This window comes from Pantherophis guttatus, chromosome 5, assembly GCF_059756535.1.
Source record: "Pantherophis guttatus breed Tessera chromosome 5, ASM5975653v1, whole genome shotgun sequence".
In the NCBI taxonomy this organism is placed as follows: Eukaryota; Metazoa; Chordata; class Lepidosauria; order Squamata; family Colubridae; genus Pantherophis; species Pantherophis guttatus.
The window spans coordinates 65,946,571-65,972,887 of NC_142067.1; the positions used below are offsets into that span (position 1 = coordinate 65,946,571).

A 26,317-nucleotide genomic window follows, 5' to 3' on the forward strand; every position below is an offset into this window, starting at 1 on the left:
TTCATTAATTTCTTCTATTCTCTCATCCACCTGAATAATAAATTTTGCCAATCCTGAGACTGCTAAAACAATATCATCTCTTATTTCATCATGCTTTTCTTCAACAACTTCTTTAACTGACTTTATATCCTCCTCAATTTTTTTTTAATTTCCCTTCCATAATTACTGTTTGGTTATTCATAGCTGCAGTTTGATTATTCATGGCTTCTTTTATAAATTCTTTGAGTTCATTAAAAGAAGCCTCCTGGTTCTGTGAATCAGCCGGAAGTTGTGCTTTCTGTGTCACTACTGACACTACTGGAGAACCTCCTCCACTTCTAGAAACTCCTGGCTTAACTTGTTTGGAAGCCATCTTTTTTTTTAAAGTCTTTTTTCCTTTCACAGCCACAAAGTCCCTTGAGCAATTTTCAAAAGCTTGTAATTTATAGTTTATAATTTATCAAGCAAAATAGTCTTTCCTCCACAAGCTCTCAATTCCCAGCAGCTTTAATCCACTCTCAAAGTGCAAAGTTCTCAATAAACACTTTCGTTTCTAACTTTCACTTTCACACCCATAACAAAGGCACCATCTTCAGCCTCTAACTCAAAGAGATTCAATTAGAAACAATGTAAATCCAGAGTTAAGCACTGTTACTTGTAAAGTTTGTTCTCCTGTTTCCGCTCTGCCTGTGCTTGTATTCAGTCAAACTCACTTTTGCCTTCAGGATTGGTCACGACGTCTGGCTCTGTTTCAAACAGAGTCATCCCGGATCCGGAGCTTCATTTATTTATTTATTTATTTATTTATTTATTTATTTATTTATTTATTTATTTATTTATTTATTTATTTATTTATTTATTTATTTATTTATTTATTTATTTATTTATTTATTTATCATATTTGTATACCGCCCTACTCCCGAAGGACTCAGGGCGGTGAATAGCCAAAATAAAATACAAAGACATACAAAAGTTAAAAAACTATTAAAAACAGATTAAATAATTTAGGCTCAAAGAACAAATTAAGACATCAATTTATCTAAAAAACATTTAAAACCCAATTTAAAAGCCAATTTAAAAGGGAGAATTAGGCCAGACCAGCCTGTTGGAATAAAAATGTTTTTAGGGCGCGGCGGAAGATGCGTAAGTCTTGGATCCTCCGTATCTTCGGGGGGAGCTCGTTCCAGATGGCAGGTGCCCCCACAGAGAAGGCTCTCCCCCTGGGGGCCGCCAGTCGACATTGTTTGGCCGACAGCACCCTGAGGAGCCCCTCTCTATGGGAGCGAACTGGTCAGTGAAAGGCCACTGGTGGCAGAAGGCAGTCTTGTAAGTACCCTGGTCCTAAGCCATGGAGCTCTCTAAAGGTGGTAACCAGAACCTTGAAGCGCACCCGGAAGACCACTGGGAGCCAGTGCAGCTCGCGCAGGAGGGGGGTCACATGGGAGCGCCACATCACTCCTGTCACCACCCGTGCGGCCGCATTCTGGACCAGTTGGAGCCTCCAGGTGCTCCTCAAGGGGAGCCCCATGTAGAGAGCATTGCAATAATCCAGGCGTGAAGTGACAAGGGCGTGAGTGACCGTGTGTAACGAGTCCCGATCCAGAAAGGGACGCAATTGGCGAATCAGGTGAACCTGATAAAAAGTCCTCCTGGCCACGGCCGCCATATGCTCTTCTAAAGACAGCCACGAGTCCAGGAGGACGCCCAAGTTGCGAACCCCATCTGTGGGGGCCAACAACTCGCCCCCAATAGTCAGAGATGGCACCAACTGACTATATCAGGACATCAGAAACCACAGCCACTTGGTCTTGGATGGGTTGAGCCTGAGTCTGTTCCTCCCCATCCAGATCCGTACGGCCTCCAGGCACCGGGACATCACCTCGAGGGCATCATTGGGGTGGTCTGGGATGGAGATGTACAGCTGGGTGTCATCAGCATACTGATGGTACTTCACCCCAAAACCACAGATGATCTCACCCAGCGGCTTCACATAAATGTTGAACAGAAGGGGCGAGAGGACCGATCCTTGCAGCACCCCAAATACAAGGGGCCTCGGGGTCGACCTCTGCCCCCGTGTCAACACAGACTGCGACCGGTTGGAGAGAAAGGAGGAGAACCATTGTAAAACAGTGCCCCCCACCCCCAACCCTTCCAACCGGTGCAGCATGATACTATGGTCGATGGTATCAAAAGCCGCTGAGAGGTCTAATAGGACCAGGACAGAGGAGCAACCCCTGTCCCGAGCCCTCCAGAGATCATCAACCATGCGACCAATGCCGTCTCTGTGCTCTACCTGGGCCTGAAGCCCGACTGGAACTTTAGTGGGCTAACCGGGGAGCTCTCACCCTCCAAGCCTCTGCAATTATTCCAGAGGACTTACGGGGAGCTCTACTCGCACCCACCGGCTCTCCTCTCCTTCTTCTCCCGATGGAGAGGTTTTCAAGCCATCAGACAGCTGCTTAATGCTGTCAAAGCGGCTTTTATGAAATCGCGGGGCTGGCGGTCTGGAGAGACCATCCACGATGCCTGCAGTGCCAACCGGAAGTCAAGTCTTTATCATATCTTGATTGTATCTGCAACTGTGTATACCAGTCAATCTCAAACTCTTGGTTTTCTAAGTCTTGTTTCTGTTTTAATTCTCCCTTCTCTGTTAAAATGTCTTTATATCTTACAATCTTGTCCATGTTAATCATATTTGGGTGTGTCAATGGTTCTATTGTTGAAAGCCACATTGGTGCTTCCATATAATGTTTTTCTTTTACTCTTTCCCATACTACCAACAACCAATGTCTCTGGAAGTATCCATGGATCCGATTTTTTCCATACCATAAGAAAGCATGCCATCCTAGTTGTAAATCATGTCCCTTCCAAAGTCTTGTTTTTGCAATAAGATCCATTCTTTAATCCAAGTTAACATTGCCACTTGGTGATACAATTCCCAATTTGGTAGACCAAATCCTCTTCTAATTCTGGAAACTTGAAGCAATTTAAAGTTAATTCTCGCTTTTTCCCCTATATTTGTTTGGATTGGATTGTCTGTTTGATGTAAAATGCTACTCCTCTTTTGCTTTGACAAGCCAAAGTTGTATACAATGTCCCTAATTTTATTTGTTCCAAAAGTTTTTTATGTTGCTTTCTAATATGCACTTCTTGTAAGCATATATTTTCTAATTTTAGCTTCTCTAATTTATTGAATATTTTCCTTCCCTTTATTGCTGAGTTTAATCCATTTATATTCAAAGATATTATTTTAATTACTTCTTCCATTTCTTATTTATTTATTTGTTTTGTTGATCTAGTCATTCTTATCTCCCTTAGTTCCTTAACTTCTTTTGCCCTCATCCTTCTCTTAATGCTCTCTCTTCTTGTTCTTTCGTTGTTTCTCTTGGTTGTACTTTCTTCTCCTCTTGTTGTTCATCTCCTTTTTCTTCCCTCAACCTTCCTTCTTCTTGGACATCTATGTATTGTTTATAAAATAACTCTGCTTTCTCTACTGAGTCTAATCTGTATCTTTGTTCTTGCCAGTTCACCAATATTCCTTCTGGAATCAACCATCTAAAATTTATTCCTCTCTTTATCAAACATTTCATGAGAAATTGATATTCTTTTCTCAGATCTCTCACTCTTTTTGGAATTTGTTTCAGTGCCACTACTTCTCTCCCTTTGTGCTTTATCGTCATGTTTCTTATCAGTTGCAATATATCTGTTCTCAGTGTTTTCTTTATGAATCTGACATGAATTTCTCTAGGTAGATTTGTCTCATTGCATATCTTGTGTGCGCTCTATATATATCTTCAATTCCACTTAATAACCCTTCCTTACTTTCTTCCATTGCTTCTGCTAGTATCTCTGCAATTTTCTCTGCTAAATTTTCTCCCTTTTCTTCCTCAATGTTAAATAAAAATAAATAAATCTTAAATAAAAATCAGCTTTATCCATTTCCAGGGTTATAATTGTTTTTTCTGGATTTTTATCAGTAATTGTAAGTCCATCTCTTCAACTTTTTTCTCCATTGCTTCTACTTTTTCTTCCATTTGCTGCAATTGTTGTTCATTTTTCCCTATCATTTCTTTAACTCCTTTCAATTTTCCTTCCATTTCTTCCATATTTCCTTCCATTTTTTTCCATTCTCTCATCTACCTTGTCTAATCTTGTCTTAAGATCTTCATATATAGTCTGTAGCATATTTTTTAATTCTGTGTTGACTTTCACTTGCTGTGATGCAATTTCTGTTGTCTTTTGCCCTATAGTACCAGGCATTGTTGATATTGATGGTGATGATAGATGTTGTGTTTTTTTCGTCATCTTATTTTTTTTCAAATCTTACTACCCAATTTTATAATCCAAATACTCAATTTCTTTAAATTCAAAATGCCCAATCAGACTCTTCAGGTTCTTGATATCCTAATCCACACAGATTTGATCCATAAACCATACAAAAGGCCAAGAACAATCAAACAGCCCAAAAAGACAAAAATAGAGGGGAAAAATAGAAAGAAAGAGAAAGAAAGGGGGGAAAGGGGGGGGAAAGGGGGGAAAGAAAAGATAAAACCAGATCAGTGCAAAAATAAAAATTCACTAGTCAAAACCCAGGTGTTTGCCCAAAATATCCAACCAGGCAATAAAAAAATGGAAAAATATATCTCCCAAAAAATAATAATTAAAAAATAAAAAAAACAAAAACCCTGCCAATGAACTCTTTTAAGTCCAGGAAGAGGGAAGTTCCACAAGAAAAAAAGAAAAGGAAAAGGCACAAAAAGAGAAAAACCAGAAAAATAATATTCCAAAATACCACTATTCCAAAATCTTCCAAAATTTATAACTCCATCAAGCACACGGAAAAAACAACAGCTTTCTTTCTTTTTTTCTTCTTCTACATCTTCCCCCTTCTGTTACAAAGTCACAAGACCACTTCTTATGAAAATCTTCTTGCTAGTTTCCAAAACATCCCAAGGTCACTCCCTTCTCATCTTTTCCTTTGTCCAATATATCTCTTTAATTTCCTCTGCAATCCAAAATAGTCCTAAAAGAGAAAAAAAAATAAACCCCCAGCTTCAAAACTCCAAACTCAAATTTTCAAATTACAGCTCTTTAGCCAAAAATGCCTCTTTTCCCAATCTGCTTTCAATTTGTTAAATTACTTTTTCAACTTTTGTTAATTAGCTTTTATTAATGGTTTCTGCTTCTTCACAGCTGTTCTGGAGGTGGGGAGGTAGCCTTTTTCCACTCCCTCCCCTCTCTCTTTGCCAATTTTCTCAAGTAAAATAGTTTTAAAAGTTCAGGAGTTAAATATATAAAGGAATCTTGTTTCCAAAACCACAGTTTCTCACCCAGAAGATCACCTCATTCTTTTTTCTTCTCTTCTTGTGTGTGGCCTCCCAGCTTTTGACAGCTCCTAATGACTGTCTTCCCTTGCTGCTGGGTCGGAGGCTGATACAAACATTTCAGGGAACTTGTGACTTCCCTGTTCGTGCCTGCCTATCCCTCCATTCTTTACTGTTCCTGCAGGACAGTTATGATCCCTGGGCAGCTGAGATATCAGCATTTTCCAGGAGCCCCAGAATTTGCTGTACTGCCACTAGCACTGCCCACACCCCTCTCCCCCAGTCGGTGCTTCCTGGATTCCCTGTATTTTTCCTTTTGTGGGGTGTAATCCGGAGGCATCAATCAGGTATCCCAGAAATTCAACCCATGTGACTGCTATTTTGCACTTCTCTTTTTTTTACTTTAAATCCAACTTCCTGAAATCTCTGAAGTACCATCCGCAGTCGGTTGAATAGTTTGGTTTTGTTTGATCCCGACACTAAGACATCGTCAAAGTGGGGGACGACTCCCAGAATCCCTTGTAATTGCCGCTCCATTAGGCTTTGAAAAAGTCCCGGGACTACACTTACCACAAATTGGAGTCGGCGGCATCAGAATGCTCCCCAATGGGTCACAATTGTTTGTGCCTCAGCTGTGGCATCATCTACTGGTAACTGCTGGTATGCTTGGTAAGGTCTAGCCAAAAATTTTCCCTTGCCCAAGGAGTGCAGTAAGTGCTGCACTAATGGTACCGGATATGCGTTTTTTTGAAGTGCTTTGTTAAGTGTGCACTTATAGTCCATGCATATCCTGATTGAGCCATCTGACTTTACTGGGGTGACAATTGGAGTCTCCCACCTGGCATGGTTGACTGGCTCCAATATGCTTTGCTGGATAAGTTTGTCCAGCTGTTCATCAACATTTGGCTTCAATGCAAATGGCACTCTTTGCGGCTTGAGTCATATCAGTGCCACCTGAGGATTCAGGTTAAAAGTGATGGGGGCTCTGGCCATCTCAGATATTTTTTTGCCGCAGTAACTCAGGAACAATGCCCTTTTCTGATTGTACGAGATGTTGTTGAGGTTTAGCTTCCAAAGTGCACTCAAATTGAATGATATACGCATCCCACATATCTGTTGAGGGGTCGAATGGTGTGAATTGCAGTAGTGCAGCCATCTCCGAGGTATTCATGTGCTCTGGGTCGCAGTAGACCTCGGTGTCTTGTGGATTGTTTAAACGGCTTCAGTTTCCATTTGATCCCATCTTTGTCGCCAGTGTTGGATTTGGGCGATGAATGGAGTCAAAGCCGGTTATAGCAACAAACTCTTTATTAGTTACATTCTAACTACTGAACAAAGGCTGCAGGCTGGCAGCAATCTTTTATTCAGAGAACTGTCAGCTGTCAACCAATAGATTCAAGGTATTTTCCTGCCATTAGTACTGACGGCCATTAGCCAATAGGATTAAAGTATTTTTCCACAGTTAGCATGGACTGGAGTGCAACCTTCCTGCTGCGCCTGCACATAACATACCTAATAGTGCCATTCAGTTTGGTCTTGCTGCTTTTAGCAGAATAACAACAGCAGCATTGCAAGGTTGCATAGAAAGATCCATCTTTTTGGGGTGCATATTGCAATACTGGTATTGCATCACTCAAACATTCCTTTTTCCCCATATGATCCCACTGCTCAGGCCATTCTTGCAGAAGCTTTGGGAATTAGTGTCCAATATATTTGTAGACATTCCTAAATTAAAGACTCAGATGGAAAAGCTGCTTTGATAGCATATCTGTAGGTATATAAAGGTACTCTTCTATTATACATTTTAAAAAGACATAATTTTGGCACATTCTCATTTTTTTATTTCTACATGCTCATTTGCAAGATTTCTTACAGATATATGAATGCTGTAAAAGATAAATTGACAAACTAAGATATATGCAGTTCAAATATATTCTAAGAACTTGCAAATTAGTATGTAGAAATTTAAAAAATGAGAATGTACCAAAGTGTATGCCTTTTTATATTTATCCTAGAACCAAAGAATATTAAAAAGTACATATGCCAAGCTTACATGTCTCTTAATGAATTTGTATAATTTCAAAACATGTCAAATCAAGAAGTCAGTTTATTTCCGTTATTCATAATAAGCTTACTATTTAATTAAGAAACATTTTTAAATATCATGCAAATTTTCAGTGTGTATCAACCCATGGATATAAAAATAAGCTTCTGATTTATATATTTAATTCATTCACAATATATATAAATATATTTATTGGTCAAATTACCCCATATGGGGTAACTTGGAAACTACGTATACTTTCCTCTGTATCCAGAAGAATCTAAGCATATTTTTCACTCAACTATGCTAGAATCACAAAATTGCAGTATCTTATTTGTTTCTTTGCTCAGACAAATGTTTCCATGGAGATTCTAGAAGGGAAATATTCCAAATGTAATAAATAGCAAAACAGACTCTGCCAGGGAAAATGCTGATACTCACTGTATGAGGATTTTGTGTCTGTACTGATTATTTAACATTCATTAATGTTCATTAATGCCTGAAATTTCCTGGCAAGATGCAATCTCTTTAATGGAATATTTTCTTGCTATTGCCAACAGCTATATTATGGCATTGACCTTATATTGGATTGTTTTCTGCAAAGTTTGCAGGCTCAGACACAGATGCTTTTACATCTCTTAACTCCAACCTATATTCTGCTCTGATGATTTTTAGTTTAGTTGAAAGAGTTCACTTCATCCATGCACATTATATAACTGCAGACTTTCAAGGCTGATTATAATCCTTCATAAACTCTGTAAAATATGGTTATTTGTGCAATATGAACAATGTTCCAGGCAGTATGCATTAAGATCCTCATGAGACCTCAAATATTTCCCAGAATCTCAAGAGAAGGGAAACATGCTGATTCAGTTATCTCTCCTCTGCAGCATTAGGTTTTCTTTTGTTCAGAAAGAAGACCAGGAACTCTACTGGCAGGTCTGTAAACTTAAAAATTTAAGCTGTGATTTTTGGTTGGGCTGGCTTGATGAAACCCCTTGCTAGGTTTTTCTCAATGAATATTCTCAGCTCTTCCAACTCCCTTAGGGACATGCTGTACATCTTGGGTTTAGGGAATTTAGTGGCCCAAGACTAATGGCCATTCCATGCCAAATGCCACTATAAGTAAGTATTTCCTTGTGGCTTCCGATGTCTATATGTAGAGGCTTGGTGGCAAAAGAAGCTGGCTTGCCCCCTGCTATTGACCCATCTAGTTGGCAGAAAGCGATGGGGATTTTTAGTTTTCTTACATTAATCTCCAATTTCCCTACTAGGGTTGGGCTGATCAAACAACGGGTGCACCCTGAGTCCACTAGAGCGGAGATATTTATCTCCCTATCCCGGTTTGGGATAAATAATCTTAAAGGGAGGGTAAGTGGTTTAATTGGTTTTCTTACCAGTGGTTCATCTTCTGGATCACTTCCGAATGAGTGTGATTCCTCATACTGAGATGCAAGCATTTCCTCCGCAAAGAGTGGGGGGATGGAAATTCTACGATCTGCCTGCTCTTCAGGGCAGTCTCCTTCCCGCGCTGGCCAGGATTTGCAAGTTTCCACCCCAGCGAGTGGTTCCTGGCGGATGTTTGCGAACGACACTCTGCAGCTTGGTGCCCCTCTTTTCCACACTTGAAAGAGGCTGAGAATTTCGGAGAAAATGCAGTTTGTGGTTTGAGGGGCTCTTGCCTCCATTGGGGTGGGGATTTCTTCCATGCTCACCCCGCTCAGTACTGGTTTCTGGCCATATCGATCTCGGCTTCTTCGGCAGTGATGTACCACTCAGGTAGGTGATTCGGTGTGCCTCAGGCCACACAGGCATTGTATAGATCATCACTTAGTCCATCCTTGAAACAGCTCACCAAAATATCCTCTGGCCAGGTCATATGACACACGAGGTCCTGGAATTTTTCAGTATACTCTCCTACTGGCTGTCGCCCCTGCTTCAACACTTTAATGTGGACACGTGCTTTGCAATCTGCAAGGGGGTCCTAAACCATCGTTGCAGGGCCATCATGAAATGGTTGAAATCCTGCAGTTTTGGTGCATTGGTGTTATGCAGGGTCACCATCCATCTGTCAGCGGCACCCTCTAGGGCTAGGGTCACAACTCGCACTCGGGATCCTTGGGTTTGGAAATCATGCCCATACTCTTGCATGTAGGTGAGCACGTGTGCCACAAACTTCACCCCAAGGGAAGGAGTTTCTCTTTCCAGTTGCGGGACTCAGGGCTGGTTGAGAATGGACGCTGGTGTGCATGCTGCCTGGGGGGGAGGGTTTGGTGGGTCTTCTCCCACTGCTGCTGCGCCATTTGCTCGATAGGCAGGCTCCAGAAGGGGGGTGCCTCCCTTGGCATCATCCACGACTGCTGCCCTTTCAGCGCTCTTCGGTTGTTGTTCTGGCTCCCCTCGGATGTTGAGATTTTCCAAAGTTTCCATCACCAATTGGGTTATATGCCTCTTCAGACAATCCTCCTTCAGTGGTGCTTCAGTTAGTTTCCCCCTGGTCAGCGAGGGCTTCTAGTTCCCATTTCCACCCGGTTTTCAGTTTCCACGGCTGAGGGTGACTCCTCTGGTTCTCTCATCCCAGCTATCTTTCTTCCTGATGCCAATTGACCAGCAGGGCTTTTCAGGATTCTCCAGGTTACCTCATCCTCTCCAATGGGGTGTACGAAACAGGCATCCGACTGGGTGATGGTTTATGTCTCCCCCCCCCAGCATTCGGCTTCTCCCAGTTCTCTGCTTCGTTCGGACATGGTTTGCAAGGTCCCCACAGTAGAGTGAAGATTGCTTCTCTGGGTTGACTGTTTTGCAGACATTGCATTCTGTAAGGATTGTCTCTCCTTCCAACTTAAGAAAGTAAAAACTCTTGAAACGTAGTATTTCAAAAGGATCTTTTTATTAAACAGAAGTGACAACAATGGATTCAAAGCAATGCCTGAATACCCTTAGTCAAGACAAGTAGGATTAAAGCAGTAGAGACCCCTCCCTTAAACCTGAATGCAGATTTTAGCCAATACGCAAGTGTGAAGATGTTTTCTTTACCAGCTGCCCTGAGAACTGGATAAGCATGTATTCACATCGTTTCTCCTTTATCCTTTAAAGTGAAACAGCCCACATGGCTGTCATAAACATTCCTCAACATTAAGGGGATCACCAGGATATAGGTTGTAAAATATCTGTTGACACAGGCAATGCTAGTAAATCAAATCCAAGTCTCCTCCTTCTCCCAATTGAATGACAGTATTACTTTTATTTTATATTTTATATTTATATTTTATATGTTTCTTACAAACTGCTATTTAAAAGCAGTCTACCACTACTGCCCCATGTCCAATTTTTAGTTTCTCATAGAATGAGAATGATGATAGAATCGGCTCCATATACAGAAATATTTCCCAAGCCAAAAACTGATTGCATTGTTTTAAGTTTAAAGATTTAAGATAATGCCCAAAATTCAGTAATATTCATGGTAGAACAATTCTGATAAGATTTACATATACAAATATGTCAGACTTATTTTTGGTCATTTACTATACCTTATTATAACTGCTTTTAAAAATAAGGCAAGCAAATTGCTAATGTAATCTCCTAGACTATCTTGAATCTTTGTATAAATAAATAGCAGGCTTTTTCTTACCAACTGATGCTTACCAAATAAAGCTGGAATGTCAGATTAGAATAAGGAATAAAGAAAGAATATTTCAGCTTCACAGTAAATTTAAAGTTATTTCTGATAAACTGTTGAAAAGTGATTATTAATCTGGTGAGTCTTTCTTTCTTAGTTTTTAAGGGTGACTGAACACTTGTCACTAAGACATAGATTTAAATTTCTCATTGTTGAAATGTCTGGCTATTATTTCAAAGAAATGCAGTTCCATTAGCTTACATTAAAAACCTGATCCAAAGAAAATACCTTTTTTAAAAAAGCCACAAACCCAAGAAAGACTTTATCTGTATGTCAGAATCTACTATCACTTCAAATTCAAACCTACTGCAACTTCTGTTCATTCTTTACTGTGTCTCAATTCAAAAAAAAATTATATACAAGAAGCTTATTTTTGAAAACAAAATCCATTTGACTCTTTTTCTGCAGTTAACATCATCCTCTCTTGTTGATAGAATTTTTATACTTTTTAATAATGTTTGCTTTAGACATACTTATTGGATTTTTTTAATTAGTTGCTGTAAACTGCCCAGAGTCAATGTCTTATAAGATGGATGTTAATACAAATATGATAAATAACTACATAAATAAATAAACAAATGAATTAATGAATGTATCAGGCAGATAATTTTCCTGACATTTTTTCATTCTCATATTTCTCAAGTTTTATTACCAGCTTTGATTTAGTTTAATAAGAGATCATTTGCTTTCAAATATCTTTTTTAAAAAATAAGACAAGTTTGGATAATTTATCTTGGTAGGTAGTCATTCATTTACAGATAACTTTCCAATGGTCAAGTGGTGTCTGGTAGCAATAGCAATAGCCCTTAGACTTGTATATCTCTTTGCAACACTTTCTAAACAGTTTACAAATATCAGCATATTTTCCCCAACAATCTGGGTCCTCATTTTACCAATCTCGGAAAGATGGAAGGCTGAGTCAACCTTGAGCTAGTCAGGATCAAACTCCTGGCTGTGGGCTGGGTCAGCCTGCAATACTACATTCTAACCACTGTGCCACCATGATTCCTATGATACCCATAATTCAATGAAATCCCAAGGAAATAAATCTTGATATAGACCCTCTCATTTTCTCAATAATTGTCCTTTTATTACCAATAAGAGAATTTCTGTGGTTGAGATTTGTTATTTTGTTAAATAACTTTTTATTGTTCTATTTAAAAAATGAGGGGGGGATCTATACAGTTTTTTACTTTCAAAAAGCAATTGGTCCAATCTTAGCTTCCAAAATTAAATATAAAAATTATATATACAGTGCTGAAGAAGCACGTGTTCTACATCTGCCTATTTCCATAAAAGCCCTCTTCTCCATTGGGAGAAATGCTATTCCAATAACAGTAGTGTCTCATGCTAATACTGTTGGATGGCTCTTTGTTCTCTTTATGACCAAGTCTACAGCCTGGGTAATTGCCAGTCATATTGAATTAAAATTATAACAGTAGTAGGGTTGTTTGTGTACTTCAAATTTCAGGTGATTTGCCTGTAAAAGAATGATATCATAATTCTGGCAAATATGGTATTTTGAGCTTTTATAGGCTCAAACATATCTAATCAAATGCATATGTTTGTCATTCTCTATAGGCTCAATCTAGTGTAAATGCACTGATGAACAAAGTTGTTCAGCTGAAAAGACTGCTGTTGGCTAAGTATTGGATAATATGCTTTAAAATATTCAACCTGGTGGGGTTTATTTTCAGTCTCAGCAACTTTAAGATGTGTGGACTTCAACTCTCAGAATTCTTAAAGGTGCTGAGGCTGAGAAATAGTGCTCTAACCCATTCATTATTTTCAACTCCTGCCATGATTGATTTAGGAGCAGATACAGTTAATTTCTGGAAGAATTGTTCTTCAGCTTTTGCTCTAATGCAGGGGTGTCAAACTGGTGTCTCGCAAGCCAGATGTGTCCTGCTCAGGCCACATCTACCTGAGCTCTGCAAATGGGAAAAACATCACAAAATGTCATGTGACAGCAACATGACGTTGTGAGTTTGACATCTGTGCTCTAATGAATTCAGTCTGAATTATCTTCAGAATTTGGCCATTTTTTAAAAAAGTTTTATTGTTTTATTACTACACATTATGACAAACACATCACATACAACATATAAATATATTCTCTTTTTAACAAATGTTTCTTCATGGTCTGCTTTCCACTGTGATTTTCTCCCCCCCCCCACCCATGTCTCTCATATTGTTTCATTTTCTTCATTGTCCCCTTTTTGATTGATTACAATGTATTTTCTAATCCTAATAGCCTTAATCTTATACATTTCTATTTATTTGTTTCAGATGCCTGAAAAACCCATTAATGCTTAACTTTTTTCCCCCTTAAAACAATTAGCTTTACTTTCACCACCATATACCATTAAAGGTATTTCAATTGTTACAGTTTATATTTATTCATATTTCTAAAAAAAATAAAAACTTATCATTGTCTAGATTTCAAAAATAGAAAGACAAATATTCCAATTATTATTCATTTCATTTTTACAATCATGATTTCCCATTTATTTCTTACTACTATTCATATTTCAGTTCTAAATATGTATAACATCTTTCTCTTTCATTTCTTTTTCTCCCTTCCCATTTTTATTTTTGCCTTTTTCTTTCTCCTTTTTTTCTTTTGTGTTTTAAAATCTTGAACTCTCCTCTTTTGCCCTAAATTTCCCATTGTTTGCACCTACCTTTTTTGGTGAGGAAAAAGAAGAAAAAGAAATCTCCCTCTGCCTCTGCCTAATTTTGCGACATTGCAGCAAACAGCAAACAGCCTGCTTTACTTTCATTTTCGTTTTCAGCATAGCTTGATTAGCTCAAGGGAAAAAAAAATCTGCTCCAGCAATTTAGGTCTTTGCAGCAAGCAGCAGAGCCCTGCGCAAAACAGCTGAGAGCAAATCAGCTGAGAGTCGGGAGGCTGATACAATCAATTTGTGCTAATTAAGCTGTGCTGAAGCTGAAAGGAGCTGTTTTTTCTTGCTGTTTGCTTGCAAGGAGGTAACTGCTGTGAGGCACGGACCAAAGAGTGGGGGCCAGTGGGTGGGTGGGGCTATATTCGGTGTATAAGATGCACCTAAATTTTCACCCCCTTTTAGCGGGGGAAAAGGTGTGTTTTATACTCCGAAAAATACGGTAGCTTTTCATCTGTCCCTAATATAATTTTATCTAATTCGTGATGTTCTCTTTGTATTTCATATGTTTTTGTGTCTTCTTTATGTTTGGATTGTATTTGTATATATATCCACCAATCTATATCTCTGTTCAAATCTGATTCCAGTTCTTGTTTTGATTTCAGTTTTCTATTAATTCTGTTAATTTAATTCTGTTAAATTTGGGTGTTTTAATATTTCTGTCGGTGAAAGCCAAATTGGTATTTTTGTATAGTGTTGTTTTTTAATTTTCAACCAAATTTGTAATAATGCATTTCTTATTATATGTCTCTTAAAGTAACTATGTATTTTATATTTTCAATCCCAGAGGCAAGCGTGCCATCCTACTTATAGATCATGGCCTTCTATCCCTAATATTTTCTTATTCCTTAGTTCTATCCATTCCTTTAACCATGTTATGCCAGCAGCTTGATAATATAATTCCCATTCTGGGAGTGCCCCTCTGTCTTTTGTATCCTGTAGAAATTTGAGTTTGATTCTTGGTCGCTTTCCCTGCCATACAAATTTGGTAATTATTTTGTTTAATATTTCAAAGAACTTTTTTTCAAATTTTATTGGTATAACCTGGAAAAGGAATAGCAGTTTTGGTAGAATATTCATTTTGATGGTGGCAATCCTTCCCAATAATGATATCTGCAAATTTTTCCAACTATCCAAATCTTTTTTAATCTGTAATACTATTTTGTCATAATTATTGAGGAATCTCTTGCCATTAACCAGATCCCTAGATATTTTATTTTTTTGGTTACTTGAATTTGAGTATTAATTTCCAAATTTTTTTCTTGTATCTTAGTAAGGTTTTTGGTTATTAGTTTTGATTTGTTTTTATTGCTCTTAAGTCCCACTACTTCTCCAAATTCTTCTAATTTCTGAATTAATTTTGGTCCTGATTCTAGTGTTATTTTCCAGTGCGCTGCTTCTACAATCCATGGCTGGGTTACTTCCTCATGTTTTGACAGAAACTGAGTGAAAAAATTGTATAGAATTTCCTCTCTTCGTGCTATGGCCATGCCCAGATATCCCATCATCCTCCAGTCTTTCACTCAGTTGCTGACAGACTGAGGTGCCCTTTTTTTCTCTTCATGAGAGAATTTTATATTTCCATCTCTTTCTCTAGCTTCATCTAGGAATTTCTTTTTTTTTATTTTTGAATATTTCCTTTTCGGTGGAGAGCAGAAGATATTAACCAGCCGCAAGCTGCAAGGTGCAAGTGACGTGTCTGGGGCTCCAGGCTGTCCCACGCCTCAGCACTTCGCGCTCCTCACAGCTTCCGGATTCTGTCCCTTCGGGGCAGATCCGGTCTAAACGACTAGCCACCGGTGCGTGGGCGAGTCTGCCGGCTTGCCGGAGTTGCCGCCAGCACCATCCTCGTGGCTCTCCATTAGCAGGCGGCTCCGGAGTGCCTGCACATCCTGCGTGCATACTCTGAAGTGTTTAGCTTCAAGTTGTTGTGGAGGAAACAGGATCGCCCAACTCTGGCTGAGCTAGTGGCAGTCCTCCCGACCGAAGCGGCAGGTAGCACCCCGTCATTGCGGCTGCCATTGCAACATGGCAGATGGGTCTCCTGGGACTTCAGGTGACAGGCGGCCACCATTTTGTCCTGCTGCGGCGACCGTCATTTTGGAGGCTCATCGTGCGCCAGCATTTCCATCCATCGCGGCAGCCATTTTAGAGACCTGTTCAGTAGCAGCTGCCATCTTGGGTCTTCGCTCAGCAGCGGCACAGCGCCAAGAGATCTGACATCTTCCCCAGTGTGGAGTGCCGTGTTTGGCATGTATCCACTCAGCGCCTTTGAGTTCCTGCTGCCCTATTCGCCTGCCTTCCAGGGCCGAGGGCTGGGCTTAAGGAAGTTGGGGCTAGGTCCCCCCCTGCAGGGTCATTGCAGATTGGTGGTGAACTTTGGGGATCCTTAGTCCCACCCACTGTTTAACCCCAGCTTTTTTGGGCTTGCCCACGTTGAACCTCAGAGTTCCAATGGCGGATTCCTCATTGTCCTCTGATTTAGAACCAGAGGCCAGCCCACCTAGACCCAGCAACCCGCCCAAGAAAGGGTCAGGGAAGCAGACTGCTGCCTCCAGCCACAAACCCCAACTACTTAAGACATCTACTGGGGTAGACAAGGATGCATTGAGGCAACACAGAGCCTTGGAGCGTCAGTACAATAAAGCCAGGCATGCAGCCTCCGTATCTTTAGGTCTGACATCTCAGCCCTTTCAGCCTGCTCCTTTAGCTGCTGAGGAGTCTGTTTCAGAGGCCCATCCATACATGGTGGCTCCGGACTACGAGTCCATGGGAGACGCCGCTCGCACCAGTCAACCGCTGGGGGTCACAAGAGGGGTCTCACGGTCCATGCCAGATGTCTCTTCGGCAGGCTTGGCTGTCCATCAGATGTCGCTCTGGGGTCCGCCGGAGGCCACTTTCACCCCGATGGCCACAGGGCTCCACGCGGTAGAGCCACCATTGGCAGGACCCCAATTTGACTTTCAGTCCATGCTGTCAATGGCATTGTCTACAATTCTGCCAGCTGGTCTGCAACAGGCAGCCCAGATTCCATTTCAACACCTGGCTGCGCAGGACTTGTCCCACATTCACTCAACCATCAGGCCTCGCTCCCCGCCATGGCGGGAAGCCACGTTCTCCATAGACTCTGACCATGGGGAGGACTGTCCAGAGGATATTGAGTTCTCCGAGGATGAGAGCCTGTTATCTGATTCACTGGCTTTCACGGGCCTTTTTCGGCCCTCATTGTTTAAATCTCTTCTACACAAGGCTAGACTGACAACGAATCTCGGAAATACACAGGATCCCTCCTCTGGTTCCCAGGCTGCAGCGGGACCACATGATGCATTGTTTCAGGTTTCTAGACAGGAGAAGGATTTCATCCCCTGTCCCCAACTATTTTCTGATGTCATTCAAACGTCCTGGGGTCAACCTGGGTCTTTAACTACACCCAGTAATCTGGACAAGAAGTTGTATTGTTCTGCCCCAGAGTTGGACGAGATGTTGGTCTTGCCGGCTGTCGATGCTCCAGTAGCGAGTTTGTCTTCTGCATCGCTTATCTCAACTGACTCCTTGGACGGCCTCAAATCAGAGGACTGTAAGGCGGAACTGGCTTTTCAGAAGTCTCACCAAGCGGTGGCCTGGGCGATCAAAACGGCAACAGTCACATCTTTCTACAACAGAGCGTCGCTCATTTGGTTGAGACAATTGCAGGAGAGGCTTCCCCCTGAGGAAACCAGGCTGCACCAAGACATAAACAAAATCGTAGCAGCTATGGAATATTCCACAGACGCTTCCTTGAATTCGGCCAAGTTTGCATCGCGGGCTCTCGCCTCCACGGTCATCTCAAGGAGGCTCTTCTGGCTTCATCATTGGAAAGCCGATGTCAAAGCCAAGTGGAAACAGGCAGCAGCCCCCTATAAAGCTCCCAACCTGTTCAGCGCCATGCTGGATCTGGTCCTCGTAGAGGACAAAGACAAGCACAAGGTCTTCCCATCGTCATCATATCAGAGACCGGAATGCCGTTACACCCCATACACCCAACGGCAGCCCTTTCAGAACATCTCAGGACCTGGGGGGTCCTCTTCCAGCCGTCAGTCTTTCCAAGATGGTGATCACTTCTCGGGCAGACTACAGTTCCGTGACCGTGGCAGATTCCAGCAGTACTCTAAGCACCCCTTTCGAGGCTCTGGTTACAAGCCCTTCCATGGGGGCAAATGATGCCCAGTTGTCAGGTCCCATTGGCGGCCGTCTACAATCCTTCTGCCCCCAGTGGGAAATGTCGACATCAGATGTTTGGGTCTGTCGAACCATGTCTCAGGGACTTTCCATTGAGTTCACAGGCTGCCCTCCAAGTCGTTTTTTACGTTGTCTGGTCAGACTCCTCATATCAGAGGAGATCCACCACCTTCTGGACATCAGGGCCATAGAGCGGGTGCCCTTAGAACAACACAGAACTGGCTTTTACTCGGCTCTCTTTTTGGTGCCCAAGAGTTCATGGGGGCTGGAGAGGGATACTAAATCTGAAACACCTGAATCTGACAGTCTGCTATCGCAGATTCAAAATGCATTCCCTCCGGTTGATCCTCGCTGCGATACGGAAGGGGGACTTCCTGCAGTTGGTGGACCTACGCGAAGCTTACCTGCACATGCCGATTCATCCCACCCACCGGAGATTCCTGAGGTTCGAATATGCAGGCAATCATTTCCAATACTGTGCTATGCCCTTTGGGCTCTCATCAGCACCCAGGTCCTTCAACAAACTGGTAGCGGTCGTGGCGGCGTCCCTCAGAGCCATTCTGGTGAGGGTCCTGTGTTACCTCAATTACATCCTGGTCCTCTCATCATCTCGGGACCAGGCGGCACACGACATGGAACTGGTGATCAGAGCCTTCCAACTGCACAGCTTCTTGATCAACTGGGACAAGAGCCATCTAGTCCCCTCCACAAATATACTTCACCTTGGGGCCATGATACACTCGAACAGCGGACAGGTGTTCTTGTCTCCGGACAGGACACAGAGCATCAGTGAGGTGGTCGGCCAGGTTCTGGCTCAGAGGTTGGTTCCCCTGCTGCTCCTATCTCAACTTCTTGGGGAAATGGTGTCCTGCTTCACCATTGTCCCTTGGGCTTGCAGGCACTCTTGCCCTCTCCAGTGGTTCTTCCCTTTCCAGCGGGCAGGATGCTGCGACTCGACACACAAGATGTACCTGCCTCCACAAATTCGCCTCTAACTTCGCTGGTGGACATCGCCAGCCCTTCTGCAGGGCTGCCACTTTCTGGAACTGGATCAGCTGGTGCTGACTTCAGATACCAGCCTTCGGGGATGGGGTGCCCACCTCGGCAATCAGGTAGCACAGGGACTGTGGTCACCGGCCAAAAGTTTGCACAACATCAACCTTCTGGAACTGAGGGCGATTTGCCTGGCTCTACGTCATTTCCGGCCTGCCTTGGAAGGACATTATGTCCTGATACTCACAGACAATGTGTCAGCCAAGGCACATGTGAATCGGGAAGGGGGCACGAGGTCCCGGGCATTGATGCTTGAGTCAGAGCGTCTCTTCAGTTGGGCGGAACATTATCTGCTATTGATCAGGGCGGACCATATCTCAGGGGCAGCCAATGTTTGGGCAGATTGGCTCAGCCGGGAACAGATTGACCCAGCGGAATGGCAGCTCCACCCCCAACTGTTTCAGGAACTCACGATTCAGTTCAGGACCCCAGTCATCGACCTGTTCACAAGTCAGGCAAACGCTCAGCTTCCTCGGTTCATGTCTTGCTACCTGAGCCCTCTCGCGGAAGACCACAATGCGTTAAGGTGTCATTGGCCACCCAGTCTCCTATACGCTTTCCCGCTGATTCCGCTCATCCAGCAGGTAATCTGGAAAATGATTGTCAACAAAGCCGAACTTCTGTTAGTGGCCCCAAATTGGCCTCATCGCCCATGGTTCGCCAATCTCATGGAGTTTTCTGTAGATCGCCTGTGGGTGATTCCACCACATCAAATATTGCTCTACCAGGGAGCCATCTGTCATCCAGAGCCTCAGTGGCTCTGGTTGACTGTCTGGCATTTGAGCGGGTCATCTTGAAGAAGGACCGCCTGTCAGATAAGGTGATTAGTATGATTCAGGCTTCCAGACGGCCGTCCACGGCTCATATCTACGAGGCCTCTTGGAAGGCGTTTTGTGCCTGGAGTTCTAGACACCATGTGGATCCCACTTCGGCTGCCGTCCAAAACATCCTCGATTTCCTTCAAGCAGGATTGGACGACGGCTTGGCTCCGGCCACCTTACGATGCCAGATACTGGCTCTGTCCACTGTGGTCTCATGCCCGCCGTATCAATCGTTGTCGCACCATTCTTGGATCCGGGGGTTTCTCCATGGGGCCACGAATTTGCGCCTGCCTACAGTTCATCGATATCCATCATGGGATCTTCCGTTGGTTCTACAGGCATTGACCTTACCGCCATTTGCACCTCTTGGTTCCGTGGCGCTCAAGTACCTGTTGTTCAAGGTGGCCTTCCTCCTGGCCATCACGTCAGCCAGGAGGGTCTCAGAACTCTCAGCGTTATCCATCAGGAAGGATCTTTGTATCCTTCATGTCAAGATGGTGATTCTCCGGCTGGATCCATCGTTCATGCCCAAGGTGAACTCCTGGTTTCACTGGGCCCAGGAGCTCATCCTACTGGTTTTTTGTCCATCACCTCAACACCACCGGGAGTGGCGTTGGCATACGCTGGACGTGTGGAGGGCTCTTTGTCGTTATATTTGTTGCACGGCCTCATTTCGAAAGACTGAAGCCCTTCTGGTCTCCTTTCATCCTGCTTCATTGGGTCAGAAGATCTCTGTGCCCACGGTGGGACGTTGGATTAAGGCCTGCATAGCAACAGCTCATGAGCTTCGATCTAAGCCCGTTCTGGGCAGGATCTTGCCTCATTCCACCCACAGTGCAGCTACCACAGTGGTGTTCTGTCCCCAACCACACGCACACACACCAACAGACGTTCAAGAGTTAAAGACCAAACCAGCCGGCAAAATCCTTTTCCTTATGATAACAGAACTTGGCAACAACCTATTTATTATTTATTTATTTTATTTGTTTAAATTTCTATACCGCCCTTCTCCAATGTAGGACTCAGGGCGGTGAACAGCCAAAGTAAAAACAAGACATACATACAAAACATACAAAATCTAAAAACTGTTTAAAATAATTAAATAATTTTGGCCATAATTAAAACATTCCAATTTAAAATCCGTTTAAAATTTGACTCAAGCCAGCCCAGCTAGTTGAAATAAATGGGTTTTTAGGGCCCGACGAAAAATCCGGAGGTCTGTTATTGTACGTAGCTCTGGGGGGAGGTTGTTCCAGAGGGCGGGCGCCGCCACAGAGAAGGCTCTCCCCCTGGGGGTTGCCAGCTGACATTGTCTGGCGGACGGCACCCTGAGGAGGCCCACTCTGTGGGAGCGTACTGGCCGGTGGGAGGCTATTGGTGGCAGAAGGCGGTCTCGTAAGTACCCCGGCCCTAAGCCTAGTGGCTGCCTGCCAAGAGTTTATTATTTACGAAGAGGAGAGATAACTTCTCCCCACTTCTGATACATCAAAAGAAACAGCTCAATAATTACAATCAAGTCCAGAGATAATCCAGTCTATAGAAAAAGTCCGGCAATGCAGAATGGCGTGGAAGCTTTCAGCTTTGTTCGTCACAAGGTTTGACTGGCCACCATGCTCCCTTTTATATCCTGTGGGGTGTGACTCAGCCTAATCTTGGGTACGCCTTTTCTTCTGTTGCACGCGCTTATCTCTGCGATGCTGGCGTGGATCCAGCCAAGACTCATTACCCTCATCACTGTCCATCTGTGGTTGCGTGGACGTGCTTGGCCCCGGCCCTATCTCTTGCTCTTCAGTGGACACTGAAGGCATTGCCAGAGAGGAGGGTCCTGGAGAGGGAAGCCTTGCCAACTCCTCTCCTTCACTCTTGGAGTCCTCTCCTGCTGATGACACAGGCTTAGGTAACGGAGCCACAACAAGTGTCCTGGTCTACTCAGGCTTCGGTCTCGGACATCTGTCATGCTGCCACATGGTCATCGAGTTCCCCATTTATTAGACACTATAAAATTGACTCTTACACCTCCGCAGAAGCCTCCTTTGGTTGGAGGGTGCTGCAAAGTGTGCATGTGGACTCGACTTCAGGGAGCAGTCAGCCTCCTGCCCATGGGGTTTGAGCTTGGGTATATCCCAGCCATGGATTGTAGGAGCAGCACACTGGAAAACAGACATTGACTTACCTGAATGTCCCTTTTCTGGGTGCTGCAACTACAATCCATTCCCTCCCTGTTTTGTTTGGCTTCCTGCTTTATTTTTGGGGGTCCAGGTTGTTTTTTTCTACTTTGCCTTGTTGACTCCTAGTTGACCGCACCTTTGTGACAAGACTGGAGGATGATGGGATATCTGGGTGTGGCCATAGCACAAAGAGAGGAAATTCTATATAAATTTTTCACTCAGTTCCTGTCAAAACATGAGGAAGTAACCCAGCCATGGATTGTAGTTGCAGCACCCAGAAAAGGGACATTCAGGTAAGTCAACGTCCATTCTACTATGAACACCATGTCATCGGCAAAGGCTTGAACCTTGTATTCTTCATTCTTTATTCTTAGACCTTTTATTTCTTGATCCTGTCTAACATTTTTCAGGAGCATCTCCAATGTTAATATTGTATATACAAAAGTGGAGAGAGTGGGCATCCTTGGCTTACCCCTTTTGTTATACTAAATTGTTCTGTTGTATCATCATTCATGATGACTCTTGCTGTTTGTTTTGTATAAATTTTCTCTAACATTTTTTCAAATTTTGTCCCAAATTGCATAAATTTTAGTTGTTCCATTAAAAATGTCCAATTCAGGACTTCCGGCAGTGATGTCAGCATTTTTGGCTCCGTTCTTGAAACTCCAAGATTCCCATCTAGGAAACAGTTCCAGGTGCTATTGATCTTGGAGAGATCAATAGATTAAGGAGGAATCTCCAAGGACCTCGGGGGGAAGGCAACCATCCCGAAGTTTCCGGTGAAACCCCCTAATTCCAGAGGGGAAAAAACCAGCCATTTTGGCTGGCCTGAAGCGTTGAAACCGCACAGCAGGAAGACGGAGATGAAACTGAAAGGATTGTAACTGTATCCAGTTTAAGTTGAAAGCAGATTGAGATAAAAGCAGCGTGAGTAAAGCACAGCAATAAGTGAAGCAGAAAGCAGAGAATTTGAGACCCCAAAAGATGGCAGAATAGCAATTTAAAAAGCGGCAATGAAAGATGACAAGGGCGGAAGAAGAACTGACAGGCGGTGACTGCGTGAAAAAGAGAGACTGCTTGGAACGAGAAATTTCAAAGGGATTTACATGGAGGCGATTGTGACCAGGCTTCAGATTTGAACCAAAAGAGAAGAAAGGTGTTTGGACTTAATTAAGAACCGCAGTGAACTGGACGGAGGTATTTAGAGAGGAAAAGCAGGAAGACAGCGAAACGGTGAGAGTGAGAGTGAGAGTGACGGAGAGACGGAGGACATTGAAGCTGGGAGGGTAAGTGAAAGTGTTGCAACAGATCGGCAAGTGGAGAAGTGGTGTTTTGAGAAATTAACTGAGAAGTTAACACAAAAATTGGACTATATTAAGGTGCTGAACGTGGAAAGTTGGGCTTTTGACGATTTGGATGCCTTTGGAGAGAGAGATATTAGGACATTAAACACTATAAATACAGGAATTTGGACATAAGAATTTTACACGTAAGAGTGAAAACAACTATATATTGACTGCAAAACAACTTTATATATATACCTGACTAATCTTTGTTAAATAATATAATATTTTTTGATTGTGAGACTTTTGATTTAACTTGATTAATTGATCATTAATTACGAATTAAGTAGAATAAATAGATTAAGTTGATATTAATCTAAACAATATTTAATATTTAATTCTTACTTATTTAATACTTATCTATATATTACTTATATATCTATACTAGTGATATCTGATTTGATAGATTTGATTTGATAGATTGATTATTATATTGTATTAGTTATATTGAGATTTAATAAAGTGCTAGAACTTTAAGTTTTTCCCCACCTCTCCTTCACCTTATCCTTCTTCTTCGTCACTTGAATATATATTTACATATTTAACTATCTATTAGAGTTTTAATTGCCAAGGACATATATAGAAGCAGTATATAAAATTAACAAGATTAATTAATATTTGAAGATTACACAATATAGACTCTAGACACTATTACTGACAAAATACTACCATAGACAATGGAATTGAAATATAATAAGAGTAGTTCAGTGCATGAAATTTTGGAAGAAGCTACAAAAAACACTTAAGATGATAAGTACCAGAACAACCACTATAACCAAAGCAAACAAGAAAATAACATCAACTCAAGCCTCCCTTACAGCATCACCTGCCCAGCAAAGATCTATAGAAACGATGCTTGGAACAGAAAAAGAAAAGGCAGGCTCCATTTCCAGCATACAAAACATCCAGTCAGTCCTGGCAATGATACAGGAAGCGATGAACAAGACTCAGGAATCGATTGCTAATAACCACGAGGAGAAAAAAAGAAATCATGACGATTTGAAATCCAATGTGGGAGAGATAAATGACAATATAAAGACAATGGACGACAAGATAGAAAAGATCCAACAGAACATTGCCAAAAACGAACAAAGGATACAAAAGACAGAACTCAAAATGGAACAGACGCTTAAGAAAGTAGAAATGCTGGAACAACAACAGATGGCAAGTAATCGAAAACTGGAAGACTCACTTACTTTCTTGGAAATGGAGAAGGCATCATTTTATTTAAGGTTCCAGAATATAGCAGAAACCAAAGAGGAAGACCTGGGAGAGATTATTACGGAGATTTTGGCTGAAACAACACGAAGAGATAAGGATGACATACAAAGGGATATAGATGAAGTTTACAGAGTGCACACTAACTACGCACGCAGGAACAAGCTGCCCAAAGAACTGCACGTTCGATTCACAAAGAAAACGATAAAAAAAGGAGATATATAGAAAAATGAGAGAGGAAGCAATTGTCTACAAAGGAAAGGAAATAATAATGCTGAAACAAATCCCGAGACGTGTAAGAGACCAGAGAAAAAACTACAACTTCCTCACATCACAACTAAATAAACACAAAGTAATGTTCTGTTGGTTATTACCAGATGGCATTTTAATTTCGTGGCAGGATAAAAAAGTTAAAATAGACAACCTGGAAGGCGCCCAGGAATTTTTCGACCAATATTTTGGCCTGGAAGAAGACCAAGAATCCAGAGAGGAATTGGAAAATAAAAGCCAGGAAGAACTACCCACAGAAGAAACAGAAGAGGAACAAGAGGAGAAGAGAAGATTGGAAAGAGAAAAAATGGAGAGAGAAGGAGCAAGGGGAAAAACGCAAACAAGAAACGCAAGGAAACTAAAGACAACAAATAGATAGGAAGAGAGATGGAACAGGAAATAAAAATGATTTCAATAAATATAAATGCATTAAACGCCCCTATCAAAAGAACCCGGACATTCACTAAATTACAAAAATTGGAAATGGACATAATTAATTTACAGGAAGTACATATCAAAACACAACATGAAAGGATATTAGAAAACACAAGATTAGGAAACCTTTACACCTCATTAGCAGAACAAAAAAAAAAGAGGCATTGCAGTTTACATTAAAAAACACTTTAAAAGAAAACAGGTATATGCTGATAATGAAGGAAGAGTCCTAATGATCGAAATACAAACAGAATTAAAAACAATATTATTAATCTTGATTTATGCCCCAAATGAGAATCAATGTGCCTTCTTCAAAAAATATACATAATATAGCTAAAGACTTGGATTATGAGAATATCTGCCTGGTAGGCGACTTTAATGCAATCTCAGATACAGAAAAAGACTATTGGAGTACTAGAAAAAATAAAACTAGGAAAAAGACCCTTCCAGATACCTTTAAGGAAATGGCACAAGAATTATGTCTTCAGGATGTTTGGAGGGAAATAAATAAAGAAAAAAAACAGTACACATTTTATTCCAATCCACATCTATCCTGGTCCAGGATAGATATGGCCTGGATGACAACGGATCTTAGGAAAGATCTAGAAGAAATAGAAATAATGACAAACACATGGGCAGACCATAGTCCATTCAAAATAACTTGGAAAGGCTACCGGAAGAAGAAGAGATGGATGATGAGCACTGAAATTTTAAAGGATAAAGAATACATACAAATGATAGAAAAAGAAATGAAAATATTTTTCGAGATTAACAATAATGAGTAAACATCCCTTCAAAACCTGTGGGACACGGCAAAAGCCTACATAAGAGGTCTGACAATAGCATATCTGGCAAAAAAAAACAAAAACAAAAAAATCAACAGAAAAGAGACAACTTGCTGAAAGAACTCAAAGAGTACGAATCCGAGTTACAGAACAAACCCCAAAATAAAAGGATCAAAGAACAAATAAATCTGATAAAACATAAAATAAATTTGATTACACAAACAGAAACAGCCAGGAAAATTAAATTAGTGAAACAAAATCACTTTGAATACGCAAATAAGATGGGACGATGGCGT

The 26,317-nt window shown here is 41.8% G+C and overlaps 1 protein-coding gene across 1 annotated transcript in view; it reads right to left on the reverse strand.

Annotated features, from left to right (window-relative positions):
• LOC148113433 (uncharacterized) overlaps positions 1-26,317 on the reverse strand; it is a 121,361-nt gene that overhangs the window by 20,692 nt on the left and 74,352 nt on the right. The window lies entirely within an intron of this gene.